Genomic DNA, 17,008 nt, shown 5'->3' on the forward strand with positions numbered 1-17,008 from the left:
CCTCTTCTTATTTACAATGTCACCAGAAAGTGAGAACAGGCATTTTCGTGGCACTTTCATAGCCGGCATTGCAAGGTATTTACGTGCCAGATATGCTAAACATTTGTATGCCCCTTCATGCTTCAGCCACCATTCCAGAGGACATACTTCCATGCTGATGATGCTCATTAAAAAAAAAAAAGCATTAATTAAATTTCTGACTGAACTCCTTGGGGGAGGTTTGTATGTCCAGTGCTCTGTTTTACCCACATTCTGCCATATATTTCCTGTTATAGCAGTTTCAGATGATGATCCAACATATGTTCATTTTAAGAAGACTTTCGCTGCAGGTTTGACAAAATGCAAAGAAGTTACCAATGTGAGATTTCTAAGGATAGCCACAGCACTCGATCCAAGGTTTAAGAATCTGAAGTGCCTTCCAAAATCTGAGAGGGATGAGGTGTGGAGCATGCTTTCAGAAATCTTAAAATAGCAACACTCCGATGTGGAAACTACAGAACCTGAACCACCAAAGAAGAAAATCAACTTTCTGCTGGTGGCATCTGACTCTTATAATGAAAATGAACATGTGTTGGTCCACACTGCTTTGGATTGTGATTGAGCAGAACCCATTGTTGGCATGGAACGCAATATCCCCCAGAATGGTGGTTGAAGCATGAAGGGACATATGAATCTTTAGCACATCTGGCATGTAAATATCTAACAACACCGGCTACAACAGTATCATGAGAATACCTGTTCTCGCTTTCAGGTGATATTGTAAACAAGAAGCGGGCAGCATTATGTCCTGCAAATGTAAACAAACTTGTTTGTCTGAGCGATTGGCTGAACAAGAAGTAGGACTGAGTGGACTTGCAGAGTCTAAAATTTTAGATCGTTTTATTTTTGAATGCAGTTTTTTTTACATAATTCTCCATTTGTAAGTTCAACTTTCATGATAAAGAGATTGCACTACAATACTTGTATTAAGTGAATCGAAAAATACTATTTCTTGTTTTTTACAGTGCAAATACTTGTAATCAAAAATAAATATAAAGTGAGCACTGTACACTTTGTATTCTGTGTTGTAATCAAAATCAATATATTTGAAAATGTAGAAAACAGCCAAAATATTTAAATAAATGGTATTTTATTATTGTTTAACAGCGCAATTAATTGTGATTAATCTTTTTAATCATGTAATTAATCACAATTAATATTTTTAATTGCTTGACAGACCTATTATTAATTATAGATTAAGCTTCTTGGAAATGTTTAAAATAATTCACTTTCCTAATTCTTAAATTCTTTACAATTTTTAAGCTGCAAGGCCAAATTATTAAAAAATAAAGGTAGTGGCCTGGAACTGGGGGCTGTTGACATGCATTGTGAGCATTTGGCTTAGCTCCTTCATATTTGTTACAGCCTCATTAAAAATTACAATGTCAGTTGCTTCTGTATTGCAGATATTTGGAGAATTGAGTTTACAATGCTGTCTTCCAAAATCTACAGCAAGATTCATAATCCAAAATAAGCAAACAATGTAATTCTTCAGTAACTGCTTTCAGCAAATGTTCATTCATATTACATGGATCTGTTTGGTACCCAGTGAAACAACAGATCATCCCAAAAGAAAATAACTCCTGCTGCTCATTCAAAGAAAGCCCAGGTGGGGGTTGAATTGTGGGGGACTGGAGAGTCGTGGGTACTATTCCAAGTTGCATCCATAAATCACACTGCCCATTTGAGATGCAAAAATAAGATGTCACAGTATATTGTGCAAATGTTCAAAGTATGATCCTGTGTGATCAAAGTGTGATCATTGTCTTAGGCCTGGTCTACACTGGGGATGGGGGGATCAATTTCTCTAAGTCGACGTACTTAGATCTACTCACCACGGTGTCTTCACTGGGGTAAGTTGATGGCCGATGCTCCCCCGTCGACTCCGCCTGCGCCTCTCACTCCGGTGGAGTACCTGAGTCGACGGGAGAGCGCTCGGCGGTCGATTTATCACATCTTCACTAGACGCAATAAATCAACCCCTGCTGGATTGATCGCTGCCCATTGATACAGCGGGTAATGTAGACAAACCCTTAGCTTACCCTTCGTGGGGCTCAGATACCCTTCTGGATGCTGGATTTCTCACAGTCGGCACTCTCTTCATAGAGTTCACCTGCCTCCTGGACTTTGCAAGCTTGGCTTCCCCTCTGTGAGGCTCAGATGGCCCCATGGCTTGTTTGGCTCCAGGAATCCAATGTGGGGACTGCTGGTGTACTCAAGCTTTGCTTAGTACCCAGGCTTCACCCACTCTTGGCACCAAGGTAAGATTTCATGCTCAACAGATTAGACAGATTTTCATATTATGAGTGTCCATTTCCTTTCTTGTGTGATTTGATCAACCATGAATGAAATAGTTAATGTGGACATTTAAATTATTATTGGATACTAATGCTCATAAATCCATTCTCAGTTTATCCATTACTTACAAATATCTATCTTGTTTTTGATGTCCACTACTTGCTTTTCCTGTTTCTATAAATGTGTTCTAACACATTTTCAAAATGAAACAAAATTTCTAAATTTGTACCATTTTTACATGCGCACCATACCCTAGAAAGTATGTTAAAATCCACACACAAATCGTTACCTCCTGTTGAATGATAGACAGTTTTCTAAAACATAAAAACAACAAAGCCCTTGCTTGGGTGATTTCTCTAATCCTGCACTGCAGTAAATGAAAGATATCTTTAAATATATTCCCTGCATTGCACAGTGTACATATCCTCACTCATGCTTTTTTCAGTGGATTTGTGTACTTGCAGTGCATTAAAAAAAAAAAAAACCCTGTAGATGGAGCTAAAAAAAAAAAAAATCAGCTCTGCAAAAATATAATGCAATAATGACCCAAAGTTGGAAATATAGTGTGGTGTATTGTTTAATTATTTTCTGCATTTGAAATAGAATGCTCACACTAATCTCAATCTCACTGGATTACAAGTCTTTTTCATTTTAAAAAATGTAATTCACACTAAAACTTACACAAGTGGTGAACTTGATGTCCCTGCTGTTCATATTAGATTGACATCAATGCACTTCAGTTATTAATACTTCACTGACAGCAAGAGACATTCCTATTTTCTAACAAGGTTAGAAGAAGTACAAGACAATCCTTTTGGTACAATACGGGTCATGCTTTGATTCAGTTTATATAGCAGTGGGCCTGCTGTTGTGTACCACAGATGGTATTTAGGGCTTGTCCTATACTTTATGGAACCTTGGGTTCATTCCTCTTCATAGGTCCCTTGCACCTCTGCATACCAGACACTCAGCTGGCTGCTAACTGTTGTTGTATAGACAAAGCCATTGCCATGCCAGGAGTGCAGCAAGTGAAGCAAAAGGAACACCTCAAAGGATGCCTTAGGCAGCAATCACGCTATGCAAGCCCAGACTATGGATAGGGAAGGAATAGATGCTAAGCAAGGAAAAATAGACTGCTGAGAGAGCAAGCTGTCAATTGACAGGTGTCTTTCTAGAGCTGGCAACTGTTTAGCAGGGGTTGTATGAAGACTCTTGCTGGACAGGGCCGTGTGCAGCTTTTTGCATAGTATAGGCATAAGGCAATTACAGAAGATATTACAGTTGACTTGATTTTACAGCATTAATAAATGTCATGGGAGTGGTTAAACCACAAACATTTGCCTCAGGATAAGGTTTATAGTGCACATGCATGTATGATAATCCAGCATTTAACATTAGACAAGTTAGGGCTTGTATCAATTTAGTCATAGCAGACTATGCTGAGCCTTAACATCCAGCTGTAGTAAATGAAGTATTATTACTGAAATGTGCATATAGAAAAAGGTAGAAAAACCATTTGTTACTTACTATGAGATACCTGAAGTTGCCCATGTGCTAACCTGCATAGCTGCCTACTGGTACCTCAGTGGACACATCTGATGAATAGTAATATCAAACTCTCTACAAGCAGAATAAAGTTAATTGCCACGGGTGGAAGACAGGCTTTTTCAGGGGTAGTCTGAGACTGTGGAATGAACTTCCCCAAGAACTAAGGACCACCACAAACTTCACCACTTCCTGCTCCAAGTGCAAAGCGCATTTCTTTGACCATGTCTTCTCTAACATAAGCACATAGCAACATGTTTATTTAAAACAAACAAAAACAACACAAAAACATCCTACCAAAACAAGACACTCCATTGCACATGCTTGCTGGAGAGAAATTGAGAACAACAAACATGACAGATGTTAGTAATGTCTCTTAATGCACTATGGGAAGGTGCTCAAATGCTACAGTAATGAGCACAGTATAAGATTGTGTATAGAATAAAACAGACAATCCTCTTTCCTTAATTAGAAAACTATCAGAGGTTCCAGTATCTGATCTGCAAATACATTAATCTTTCAGAAAATCTTTCTGATGTTGAAGGCAACTGAAAACATTCCCCTGCTCCATCTTGGGTTTTTTTTCCTTTCACATTTAATGAATATAGTAATGATGATACTGTATTTTAGTCTGAAAAAGATGTTAGATCTATTTACTAAGTAATTCTGAATCATCTGCAGTTTGCATATGAGAATTTTTCACTACTTTCACTAAGGTCATTAATGAAACTTGCTATATTTCATTTTGCAAGACTTTTAACCTTACGTTTTCCAAGCTGTAGCATAACATCTGACTATTTTAGTGGGAGTTGGTCAACAAAAACTCTTCAAATGTAGATGTTCGAGTTCAAATTAGAGTTCATAATAGTAGCTTGTGATGATCTGGGGAATGTGTGTACAACTTATGAATTCCGGTTAGTTTTATGAAATTGTTGTATCACTCAATCATCAATGTGCAGTGAGTCAACCAGGAGCTGACAGCATCCCTGATGTGTATTATCCCTGCATGTTTGGAAGAAGCTATAGAACAAAAAAAGATGTTGACCTTAAGGGCTCCAGCTGAACAGTGCTAAGGAGGGTGCCTGAGCTGGGAGAACAGTTCTACCCAGGTGGTCTGACGGAAAGGGAGAATGGAAAATCCGTAAAATGCAGCTTCCCCGGGCCTGAGAGGGGGTGTGAAGAACTCCAGGAGGGGTAGAGGGGGGAGGGGCTGAACTGATGGCTGTGGGGGCTTTGTGGAGAGAACTGGTGGGGGCAGAGGATGGGCAGATATTAGAGACATGACAGAGTGCTTCTTCCGCAGGGGCCAAAATCACTTTACCCAATAAATGTAAGAGTGAGTAGTGCTCTCTCTCTCACTCACACACACACACACTCTTTCTCTCTCTCAAAAAATCAAGAGAGACCAAAAAGCACAATACAGTGGGGTTTTTTTTTAAATCTCATGGTGTTTTTTGGGATCCAATTCATGAGTTTTGATCTCTTGAGGCAACATGGGGGACTCAGACAGAAAGGAAGTTTGGGCAGGAGAGAGGAATAGAGGGGCCTGTTTTGTAGCAACAGGGCAATTTTTAACAATGAAACCGAGGAAGAAAGAGGTGGCCTGCAGAAGAGAGAGACTCCATGATTTGGAGGAGAAGCTATGTGCATGTGGGGATCTGAACTCCTTTGTGGCTCTGACCTAAACCTGAAGAATGTTCAAGTGTGAAGAGGAACTTGAGAGAGGAAAATGTGTCCAGGTGATTTATTGTTTGTCTAGATCTGGCTTTAGAATATTCTGCAGAGCCTGTGTATCTGCTTACTTTCACTACTGCATGCCCCTGAAGAGATGAACTGTAAAGCCAGAGTACTCACAAGGTGGAATGCTGGGAAAGGTGTGCATATGCAACTGGGGTGTCTATGGGGGGGGTCAGCACTGGACTGGGGGTATAAGGCAGCTAGACCATGAGGTCCCATTTCTGTGAAAAGGTAACAGAGTCAATGCCAAGGATGTTTTATCTTAGGCTGCTTTCTAGATATATTTTTTCTTATTAAAGAAACTAAATCCTGACTTCCCTTTGTTCCTGATTAAAGCCTGGATTGTCCTGTGGGGATCTGTACACAGAGAGGGTCCTCTGAGTGAGAGTGCTCATGGAGAAGGGGATATTAGCCAGAAGCACAACACTTTTGAACTTAAAAATTCTAAAAGAACAAAGTATTATTAAAGCATTTTTATGAATATGCAAACAGTAATTAACTGGTCTTTTCTGTAATTCATTATTTTTTTTCTTTTCTAATGTCAGATTAGAGCAAACCTAAATAACATAGGTTTCTGAGCTTGCTTTCACTTCTTTCCCCAATGTCCATGTTTTGAGAATGAAAACTTTTTATTAAGTTGTGTACTTGGGAATAATGTTCACAACGTCTTCCAAAGAGATTTGAATAGACAGGCATAAATAAAATGTCACTCTCCTCTCTTAAGTCCAGATTCAAAGCCCACTGAAATCAATGGGATTCTTTCTAATAGTACCCAGAGGATACCTATTGTCAAGTATGGTGATACATGCAGTCCTTGCCCAGTACAAAGAGTTATGCAAAACTGACCATAGTATAGGGGGCTTGATGGGCTGCTTAGCAGTGCAACGTCATTTAAATACTCTTGCATTCTTTTTCTTCCATGCAGGAGACAAATGCTTCCAATTATGGCCTTTTGCAGGTTGCACTGAGATCAGGTCACTGCCACTTACAAGAATTGCAATATCTAAGTTTTCAGTGGCAAGAGCTGAAATGCATCTAAGGAAAAAAGAAACATACTGGGGTGTGATATCAACAGAAAAAAAATAGAAACTGCATTACTAGAAATTAGCATTTATTATATAGGCAAACTTTTTTAAAATCAACCCAATCCTCACAGTGTACTGATTTACACCTGACTGTAGGCTTAATTTCTTCTGTCCAGAATAAGCTATTGAAGGAAGAGACTTTTTCTGCAGGATTTTGTCATCTTTGTCAGTTCTACAATTCAGATACCAAGATATGAAGTAACTTCATAAAAAGAAGAAACGTGATCTGAAACAAACAAACAAACAAAATTTATAAAAAATACTGAGCTCTGAGAGGTAAGTTCTCCTCAGATGTACATGTGCATCTGGTGACTTCAGAGGGAGTTCTGCACAAGTCTCTGAGGTAAGAATTTGGCCCTGAATTTGTGTGCAGTACAATAATTTTAATTAGATGTAATCTGAGGGGAAAGTTTGTGCATGATACACATTTTTAGCATGAGAAGTGATGGAAATGCAATATCCACCATCTATCACACTTGTAGCTCATTGACTGTACATATTTTAAAAAGGAAAGAAGTGATCAAACAATACTTTGTGTATTCTAATTGAAATGTTCAGTGAGTCTCTAATCTCAATTTTTTTTTGTTTAATTGTATAAAAAAACCTGCTTAACGTTTTTCCTAAATTTCAAAGTTCTTCCATCAGAACTGACTCTGGGTACATGTAAAACATATTTTTGAAAGCTAGCCAGTACATGTATATTAAACAACACAGCTCACAATAATTCCTTTGTCAAAAGCTTGAGAAAGGAGATGGCCTTTGCGTTTGGATCCGGGGGTTAACAAACTCAGTCTTTGCCAGACCACTAGAGTAAGCAAACTGAAATATGCACCAACTCCTGCTCTCAACTTGACTCAAACAACTTGTCAGTGAATAAATGGCTCTCTTTAATTAAACATACTATGGACTCTTTATTTTAAGTCAATGGAAATAATCATATGTGAATGAGGCAAGCAAGATTTGGGGCAAAATTCTCAAACACACTTAATGACTTAGGTGCCTAAGTCCCATTGGTTTTCAAGTCGGTTTGGTGCTTTTGAGAATCTTACCTTGTCCCTATATCACTGCTGATTTGGAGTGCAATAATCATGTAGGCTAGGTTCAAATGAGGCCTCACTGTTTACTTACTCCACTGGCTAACTACTGTAGCTACTAGAAAAAGGCCATAGGTGTAACAAAATTCCTCCAGACTATTGAAGTCCAGATGGGACGCTCTAATGATGCCACACTTCAGCCTAATGTCTTCTTCAATGATAATACAACATTACATCAACATGTTTCATTGTGAATACCATGCACTGACAAAATCCATCCAAACCACACAGTTTTGGGTCAATGAACAGGATCTGCTAAGATATCCCTCTCAGTGTCATTCACAGAGATTTTAAAGAGAGAGAGGGAACCCTTTATGATCATCTAGCCTGACTTCCTGTATAACACAGGCCAAAGAGCCTCACTCAATAATTTCTGCATCAAACTCATACTATACTCTATTTCAAACAGAAAGTATTACATGCAAATAGTAAGGACATTATTTACTGTTCATGTTCTTAAAACATCAATATTTCAGCTGTATTTTTGACAGACCATAAATGTTCAAGTTAAAAAAGATATTAGGAACAGAAAACAGCATTCAAACTAGAAGAGAAATATTTATTTCTTTTCTTCTAACTTACAAGTAGCCAGAGAATCCCACTTAATTCTAGCTGAATAAAAAAAAAATAGTGCTGTTTATATGAGAATTTTGGAGCTAAATTAGGAGTTCCTCAGAAGTGGGAATTTAAAATTAATGTTAAATGTATGTAAAGAGAAAATGTAGAATCAAGGTTAACTTCAGAACCATAAATAGAATTCCTAATTATCAGTCTTTCATCTCATGAAGTTTATGTTTATATTGTATTGTGGCAAGTGTTTTAAACTAGAATACTGTTCAAAATAAAGAATAAAATCAAAAGCTTCCTTAAGATTCAAATGTGTGTACCTGGGATTATGAAGCTGAAGGCTTTGAGTTTTCCTGTCCATTAGATCCGGGGACAGGTGAGCAAAGCCCACAGGTAAGTGGGGAACATGGAGACCGGGGAGATGGGTCGGAAACGAGAGGGAGTGTGGGCTATATTGTCAGAGAGAAAGGAGGGTCAGGACAAAACTGGGAGGAAAGATCAAACCAGTATCTTAGATGCCTATATACAAATGCGAGAAGTATGGGCAATAAGCAGGAAGAACTGGAAATGCTAATAAATAAATACAACTATGACATTGTTGGCATCACTGAAACTTGGTGGGATAATACACATGATTGGAATGTTGGTGTGGATGGGTACAGCTTGCTCAGGAAGGATAGACAGGGGAAAAAGGGAGGAGGTGTTGCCTTGTATATTAAAAATGTACACACTTGGACTGAGGTAGAGATGGACATAGGAGACGGAAGTGTTGAGAGTCTCTGGGTTAGGCTAAAAGGGGTAAAAAACAAGGGAGATGTCATGCTAGGAGTCTACTACAGGCCACCTAACCAGGTGGAAGAGGTGGATGAGGCTTTTTTTAAGCAACTAACAAAATCATCCAAAGCCCAAGATTTGGTGGTGATGGGGGACTTCAACTATCTGGATATATGTTGGGAAAATAACACAGCGGGGCACAGACTATCCAACAAATTCCTGGACTGCATTGGAGACAACTTTTTATTTCAGAAGGTTGAAAAAGCTACTAGGGGGGAAGCTGTTCTAGACTTGATTTTAACAAATAGGGAGGAACTCATTGAGAATTTGAAAGTAGAAGGCAGCCTGGGTGAAAGTGATCATGAAATCATAGAGTTTGCAATTCTAAGGAAGGGTAGAAGGGAGAACAGCAAAATAGAGACAATGGATTTCAGGAAGGCAGATTTTGGTAAGCTCAGAGAGCTGATAGGTAAGGTCCCATGGGAATCAAGACTGAGGGGAAAAACAACTGAGGAGAGTTGGCAGTTTTTCAAAGGGACACTATTAAGAGCCCAAAAGCAAGCTATTCCGCTGGTTAGGAAAGATAGAAAATGTGGCAAAAGACCACCTTGGCTTAACCACGAGATCTTGCATGATCTAAAAAATAAAAAGGAGTCATAAAAAATGGAAACTGGGACAGATTACAAAGGATGAATATAGGCAAACAACACAGGAATGCAGGGGCAAGATTAGAAAGGCAAAGGCACAAAATGAACTCAAACTAGCTACGGGAATAAAGGGAAACAAGAAGACTTTTTATCAATACATTAGAAGCAAGAGGAAGACCAAAGACAGGGTAGGCCCACTGCTTAATGAAGAGGGAGAAACAGTAACAGGAAACTTGGAAATGGCAGAGATGCTTAATGACTTCTTTGTTTCGGTCTTCACCGAGAAGTCTGAAGGAATGCCTAACATAGTGAATGCTAATGGGAAGGGGGTAAGTTTAGCAGATAAAATAAAAAAAAGAACAAGTTAAAAATCACTTAGAAAAGTTAGATGCCTGCAAGTCACCAGGGCCTGATGAAATGCATCCTAGAATACTCAAGGAGCTAATAGAGGAGGTATCTGAGCCTCTAGCTATTATTTTTGGAAAATCATGGGAGACGGGAGAGATTCCAGAAGGCTGGAAAAGGGCAAATATAGTGCCCATCTATAAAAAGGGAAATAAAAACAACCCAGGAAACTACAGACCAGTTAGTTTAACTTCTGTGCCAGGGAAGATAATGGAGCAAGTAATTAAGGAAATCATCTGCAAACACTTGGAAGGTGGTAAGGTGATAGGGAACAGCCAGCATGGATTTGTGAAGAACAAATCATGTCAAACCAATCTGATAGCTTTCTTTGATAGGATAACGAGCCTTGTGGATAAGGGTGAGGCTGTGGATGTGGTATACCTAGACTTTAGTAAGGCATTTGATACGGTCTCGCATGATATTCTTATCGATAAACTAGGCAAATACAATTTAGATGGGGCTACTATAAGGTGGGTGCATAACTGGCTGGATAACCGTACTCAGAGAGTTGTTATTAATGGTTCCCAATCCTGCTGGAAAGGCATAACGAGTGGGGTACCGCAGGGGTCTGTTTTGGGACCGGCGCTGTTCAATATCTTCATCAACGACTTAGATATTGGCATAGAAAGTACGCTTATTAAGTTTGCGGATGATACCAAACTGGGAGGGATTGGCAACTGCTTTGGAGGACAGGGTCATAATTCAAAATGATCTGGACAAATTGGAGAAATGGGCTGAGGTAAACAGGATGAAGTTTAACAAAGACAAATGCAAAGTGCTCCACTTAGGAAGGAAAAATCAGTTTCACACATACAGAATGGGAAGAGACTGTCTAGGAAGGAGTACGGCAGAAAGGGATCTAGGGGTTATAGTGGACCACAAGCTAAATATGAGTCAACAGTGTGATGCTGTTGCAAAAAAGCAAACCTGATTCTGGGCTGTATTAACAGGTGTGTTGTGAGCAAGACACGAGAAGTCATTCTTCCGCTCTACTCTGCTCTGGTTAGGCCTCAGCTGGAGTATTGTGTCCAGTTCTGGGCACCACATTTTAAAAAAGATGTGGAGAAATTGGAAAGGGTCCAGAGAAGAGCAACAAGAATGATTAAAGGTCTTGAGAACATGACCTATGAAGGAAGGCTGAAAGAATTGGGTTTGTTTAGTTTGGAAAAGAGAAGACTGAGAGGGGACATGATAACAGTTTTCAGGTATTTAAAAGGGTGTCATAAGGAGGAGGGAGAAAACTTGTTCACCTTAGCCTCTAAGGATAGAACCAGAAGCAATGGATTTAAACTGCAGCAAGGAAGGTCTAGGTTGGACATTAGGAAAAAGTTCCTAACTGTCAGGGTGGTTAAACACTGGAATAAATTGCCTAGGGAGGTTGTGGAATCTCCATCTCTTGAGATATTTAAGAGTAGGTTAGATAAATGTCTATCAGGGATGGTCTAGATGGTATTTGGTCCTGCCATGCGGGCAGGGGACTGGACTCGATGACCTCTTGAGGTCCCTTCCAGTCCTAGAATCTATGAATCTATGAATCCAAAATTTGCTACGCATTCCTTGCAGGTATGATGAGAGTGCCTAAAATCAGGAGGAAAATAGAGCATTCAAGATTTTTGCTCATATTTCTCTAACACAGCTGTCATCTTTGTATCGTATATTGGTAAGTATTCTTTTAGAAGGAATTTGTTGAACGGGCTTTATAGAAGGAATCTCTTGTTGTTTTCCATTCATCCGATTTACGTTCTTCAGTCCTTCCAGATGTCTTATGGTATGGGATGATGTCTGAATGCCCCAGCAAAACAACCTTATTATTCTTATGTATTGTTTTCCGTAGTGCCGAAAATATAGTAGAGCTTTCCAAGCAGGAAAAGGAAGCATGATCCCTGAAAAAAGGAACTCACAGTCTAGACAAGACCAGTGGGTAAAGGCAAGGGTTACCAAGATATAGATGGCCAATTGGCCACATCTTTGTAATACAGTGTTGTATTAACACAATAGGTTTTTTGGGGGGGAAGTGGGGGTTTAAGTGGGGGAGGGAAGATTTTATTAAAAAAATATTGGTTTAGGATTTTTAAATTATTTCAAAATACCCTTTCAATTTCCCATTATCAGTCAGCTAATTTACATAGGCATCACAGCACAAATGAGCTTTCAGAAGGGATTTTAATACAGAGAGGTGGCCTTGTGGATGAGCTTTTGGAAATGCATTTCCTATGCGGGGAGCAGTGTAGTACACATGGACAAATTAAGGGAGATATCGTTGGCTCAGGGGAGGAGGTAGGAGTTAATACAAAATGAGATGTGGGTGGGAGCAGCATTTGGCTTTGAAGGCAGTGACAACAAACTTGAACTTGATGTGTTGGACGGGGGAGCAAGTAGAGAGATTCAAAAGAGGGGATGACATGGTCTGAGGTAAGGAAAATGATCTTAGCAGCTGCATTTTGTATGGACTGGAGACAGGATGGGTGTTCAGGAAGCTAGAGAAGAGGAGGCTGCATTGATTATGGCAGAGAACGATGAACTGTAGGGATATGAAAATGTGGTGCAGGAAAAAGCTGCAGGATTTGGATACATACATCTTGGACGTATGGAACAAAGGAGAATTCAAAGGCGAGTTACAGGCCAGATGGATGGGATAGATGATGTGATATTTAATGGCACCAGACAGAAGGTAAATTGCTAACTGTTGATCTTTTATAATTAATTAGTATATAGAGAGGCTGAGGATTTAATCCTTTAAATTACAGGATTATTTAGGTCTTCCAAACAATGCAGATTACATTGAATTTAATTTGTATCTTTCTAATAATTACCACATAATCTGGAACTACATAACTGCAATATATATCCTTAGGTATAGCATTCAAGAGTGCCCTATGAGCTGAAGCAAAAGGTTTAAATGTATGCTGTAGCTGCCTCTCTCTTTCATTCTATTTTCAATAACTATGTTTTGATCTAAGATTAAGTGATCTATATTCAAGACAAACCTTTTATATTCTGGACCAAATGGCTGAACTCCTATACTCTGGAACTTTCTCTGGCATACTCGTATGTATGACATCGTCCCAATGGCAAGACCAAAGGCACCAGCAACTGTACAAACAGATCACAAAATATTGTTAATTCAAGAGTCTAACTCAAGATACTATTATTTGTCCTTTGTACAGTAAATTGCACTTATGTAGGACTTTTTCATCCCAAAGTACTTTATAAACATATACAAAGATTATACTGTAATAGTGGTAAGTTCTCTTATCACTGAAATGCAACCATCTGTGGAGTGAAACACTGCAGCTGGTTAAGAATACACAGCAACACGGCACAACAGTTTAGATGTAAAAAAGAATACTATATACACTTGGAATTTTAGGGGGAATTTAGATGAGGAGTGTAATAATAGCCCCTGGTGAAATTTGACAAAGACGTAAGAGTTGACTCCCCCTACCTTTGCAAAATGCCCCATGTTTTTTTTTATTATTATTATTACAAATAGCTAGGACTTCAGTTTAAGTCTTGTCTTCCTATGTCACCGGCTTCCTTAATACCACTGGGCTCTGGTTCAGTACTCATTCAAAAAGAAAAACTACTTCTCCACAGAAAATTCAACGTGTTGCCAGGTCTCACATCCAAGTATACACCAAATGAAACCTGCTTAGCTTTTGAAAACAGACGAGATTACGTCATTTAAATGGCATGGTTGTATTATATAAATGCAATACAAAACAATTTCTGTGCAAACAATTTTTTTAACAAAATGTTCCAAAGTTAGACATGGAGGATACATTGAATTTGTATTATTATTTCTTTATTTGAGCAGTAACATTGCTGTAATACTTAGAGAACTTAACCATGTTGAGAACTTGTTATGGTAGTCATATGGCATTGCCAGGGCCTTACTGCTGTACATTATGTAATAAATGACAGTACCTGCCCCACAAAAGTTTATAATCTAAAAGACTAGACATAACAGGCAGATAAAATAAGCAAGGTCGTGAGAGCAGGGAGAGAACAGGGGAACAAAATTGTAGGATATTGTAGCATAGATTAGCTATGTCCACAATCAGCAGTCCAAACTCACCATTGGCCTACCCATGATCAGATGGCAGAATTGTGTGTGCATTATGGCAAGATGACAGTTAATGAGGCTAAGGTGGGGAGGTACAGATTTTGATTGGAAGTTTTTCCCCACAAGAAAGAGGTGGTGTGGGAGAGGTGCTTGTGGAAGAAGCAGACAAGCAGACCATTGAGAATGGTGTTATTGACAGAACCATGGTGAGGGTTGATCTTGCAATAATATAATAATGCAGATAGGACAATTAAAAATTGAATATATACTCTTACTAAAAAAAAGTCTTCATTAAACAAGCTTTACTTAATAAATTAGTTTGTAAACTTAGTAGAATCCTATTTACCTAGACTGCTATACTGACACCTTATGGGTTCAGATAAGCAGAAGTTTTGATAATTGACATTCACTAAAACAGGGACACACACAGTTAGCTCACAAAGGAAGTCTGGATAGCGGAGGTTTGGAAAGTTCAGATTCTACTGTTAATAAATATCCTCCAACCTTTTCTTTCCTTTTAAAATAAAAGTACTGACTTACATGCAATTTTAGGTAATGATCCAAATCTTGGGTTTGATGAGAGCAAGCCTAAAATAAAACGCAATAGTTAAGAATGCCTATCCACTTGAGAAACTCATCATCATCTAACAAAAGTGGTCTTTTTCTAACAAGCCTCTCTCATTTCTCAGAGCAAGGGCTATACAATACTTAAAAGTATGGAAGCTTTGATTTGGGAAAATACACCATTCCCAAAGCATTCTGGTAATTTCCAATGCAATTATTTGTGTGGTGGCACACAAGTGTCAGGGAAAAATATTTTGTGCTGCCATGTGGGGGATCGGAGTCCAGGCCTCTTGTTCAATTTCTTGCTCTTTGGGTCAGCACAAGCTGGGAGATAGCTCCTAGGATCTTTTTTGCCAATGATCAGCCTAGTGTTAACGGTCACCAGATAGAGTCATGTTTATCCTCTTTAATAGGAATGGAGGTGTCACTCTGACATTTGGACTTTTGAGGAGAGAAGATGTAGTTCATGAACAGAGGAGAAAATGGAAAGATTCTCACCCTTCCCCACCAAAATTCCCCCTCCCCTCAAATTGACTAATATGACAATAGTGACTTGTTTCTGATCTCAATTTTGTAGCAGCATGTCATCATGTATTGGTATCTCTGGATGCTCAGCTGACACCATGAGACAGCAAATCAAAATGCAGCATAAGGATTTTTCCACAATCCTCCAAATGCCTGTGGATCCCTCCAATTTTCCTGTTTACATCCCCTTCACATATGAGCTCACAAGTTGCAACCACCATTCTGGACATTGTATAGAACCTGTTAAAAATACCCAGGCAGGATGACTGATCACAACTGTGTGCTGTGACTGCCATATCTAATCTCAGGCAATCAAAGGAGCAGGGGTCTGAATGAGCCAGTCTGCTGTATTTTGTACCAGAACTTGTCTGATGACCCATCCATTTCTGAAGAATTTAAACAGACAGAGTGTGACAGTAGCTCTGAGGGCTACATGATGACCCCCTTCAGTGAGATGGAAGACCCTAAGCAGTGGAACCACTGTGTTTCTGGGGTGGGATGTCAGTGGGAGGCAGGGTAGGGAAGGGAAGTAGGGGTAACAGTGCCAGGCTATGCAGGCAAATTCCACACAGAAGAGTTTGGTGGCAGAGGGAGCATAGAGTGGTGGCCAGTAGATCCACCACTGTAGATTCATATAATGTAGGGGATGAACAGAAGTCCCAGCTTCTTCTAAAGCCAATGATCAGTAGTATACACAGTGGGGAGGCCATGCAACAACTCTATGCCAAGTGTTAGATTGTGGGGAGGAGGATTTATTTTCCCCTCACCCCTATTAGGTCCTCCGTGCGAAGCCCATTTATTTTCACTTTGGCCAGGTGTTCAGCAGTTGTTTCTAAAAGAGGTGCAAGATGCCCCAATCATCTCAAATAAGTCAAGGCACAATAATGATCATTTAAAATTGGCATTCTTAATTACTTCACTGATTATCATTTTAGCATAAATATCCAGGTACTATGGAAATATGGGGAGAGTTATCTGCCAAGGGGTGAGAAAACCAGAAAGTAGTCTGCATCTCCTCCATAGGCATGCAGAGTGCAACCAGACTGATTCACTACAGAAATGTAACGTGATACTCCTCTGTACAGATTACACAGCAGCTGTATAAGATCTCCCTGCCCTCCCATTTGGCCAGTACCTCGTTGCATCGAGTCACTATGTATGTTGGCATACAGTCATAAAAACACTGCCGATGCTTTCTAGACACCAGAATTTAGAGCTACAATGCCAGATTCTGATACCCTGACCTACATAGACTAGTACCCTATTTCACAAGTAGCCCCAATTAAGTCAGTGATGCATCTTGATTACAGAATGTAAGCGTGACAGATTCAGGCCCCTCGTATTTGGAAGGGTCTGAATTCATTTGCTAATGAATCAGCAGGAACGCCACAGAGGAATACTGGCAAGCCCCTCCTCCTCCTCACTTATATGTATAAGTCCCTCTATTCAGAGAACTGTTCACCTGGATTCTATTTGACAGTAAGAATACAAAAATGCCAGTCGTTGGCTAAAGATAGCACTCAACAGAAAGGGGAAGCAACTCCAATGTACCTGTTTGTTTTGTTGCTGTAAAGATGCCTGAACTTTACTTTGGGCTGTCTCTGAAGACATGTCTGTGTCCTTCCCCCTCTCCTAATAATCTTGGTAAGCAGCAGAGTCAGC

General features: G+C 39.4%; 1 long non-coding RNA gene and 1 pseudogene across 1 annotated transcript; one reads left to right on the plus strand and one right to left on the minus strand.

The window, feature by feature from the left end:
- LOC135974541 (olfactory receptor 14A16-like) overlaps positions 1–17,008 on the plus strand; it is a 50,402-nt pseudogene that overhangs the window by 3,549 nt on the left and 29,845 nt on the right.
- Positions 6,479–16,702, minus strand: LOC135974744 (uncharacterized). Its single transcript, XR_010591843.1, has 3 exons — positions 14,798–16,702; positions 13,179–13,284; positions 6,479–6,930 (listed from the first exon to the last, which is right to left on the minus strand). It is a non-coding gene; the product is annotated as an uncharacterized LOC135974744 (long non-coding RNA).

This window comes from Chrysemys picta, chromosome 12, assembly GCF_011386835.1.
Source record: "Chrysemys picta bellii isolate R12L10 chromosome 12, ASM1138683v2, whole genome shotgun sequence".
NCBI lineage: Eukaryota > Metazoa > Chordata > Testudines > Emydidae > Chrysemys > Chrysemys picta.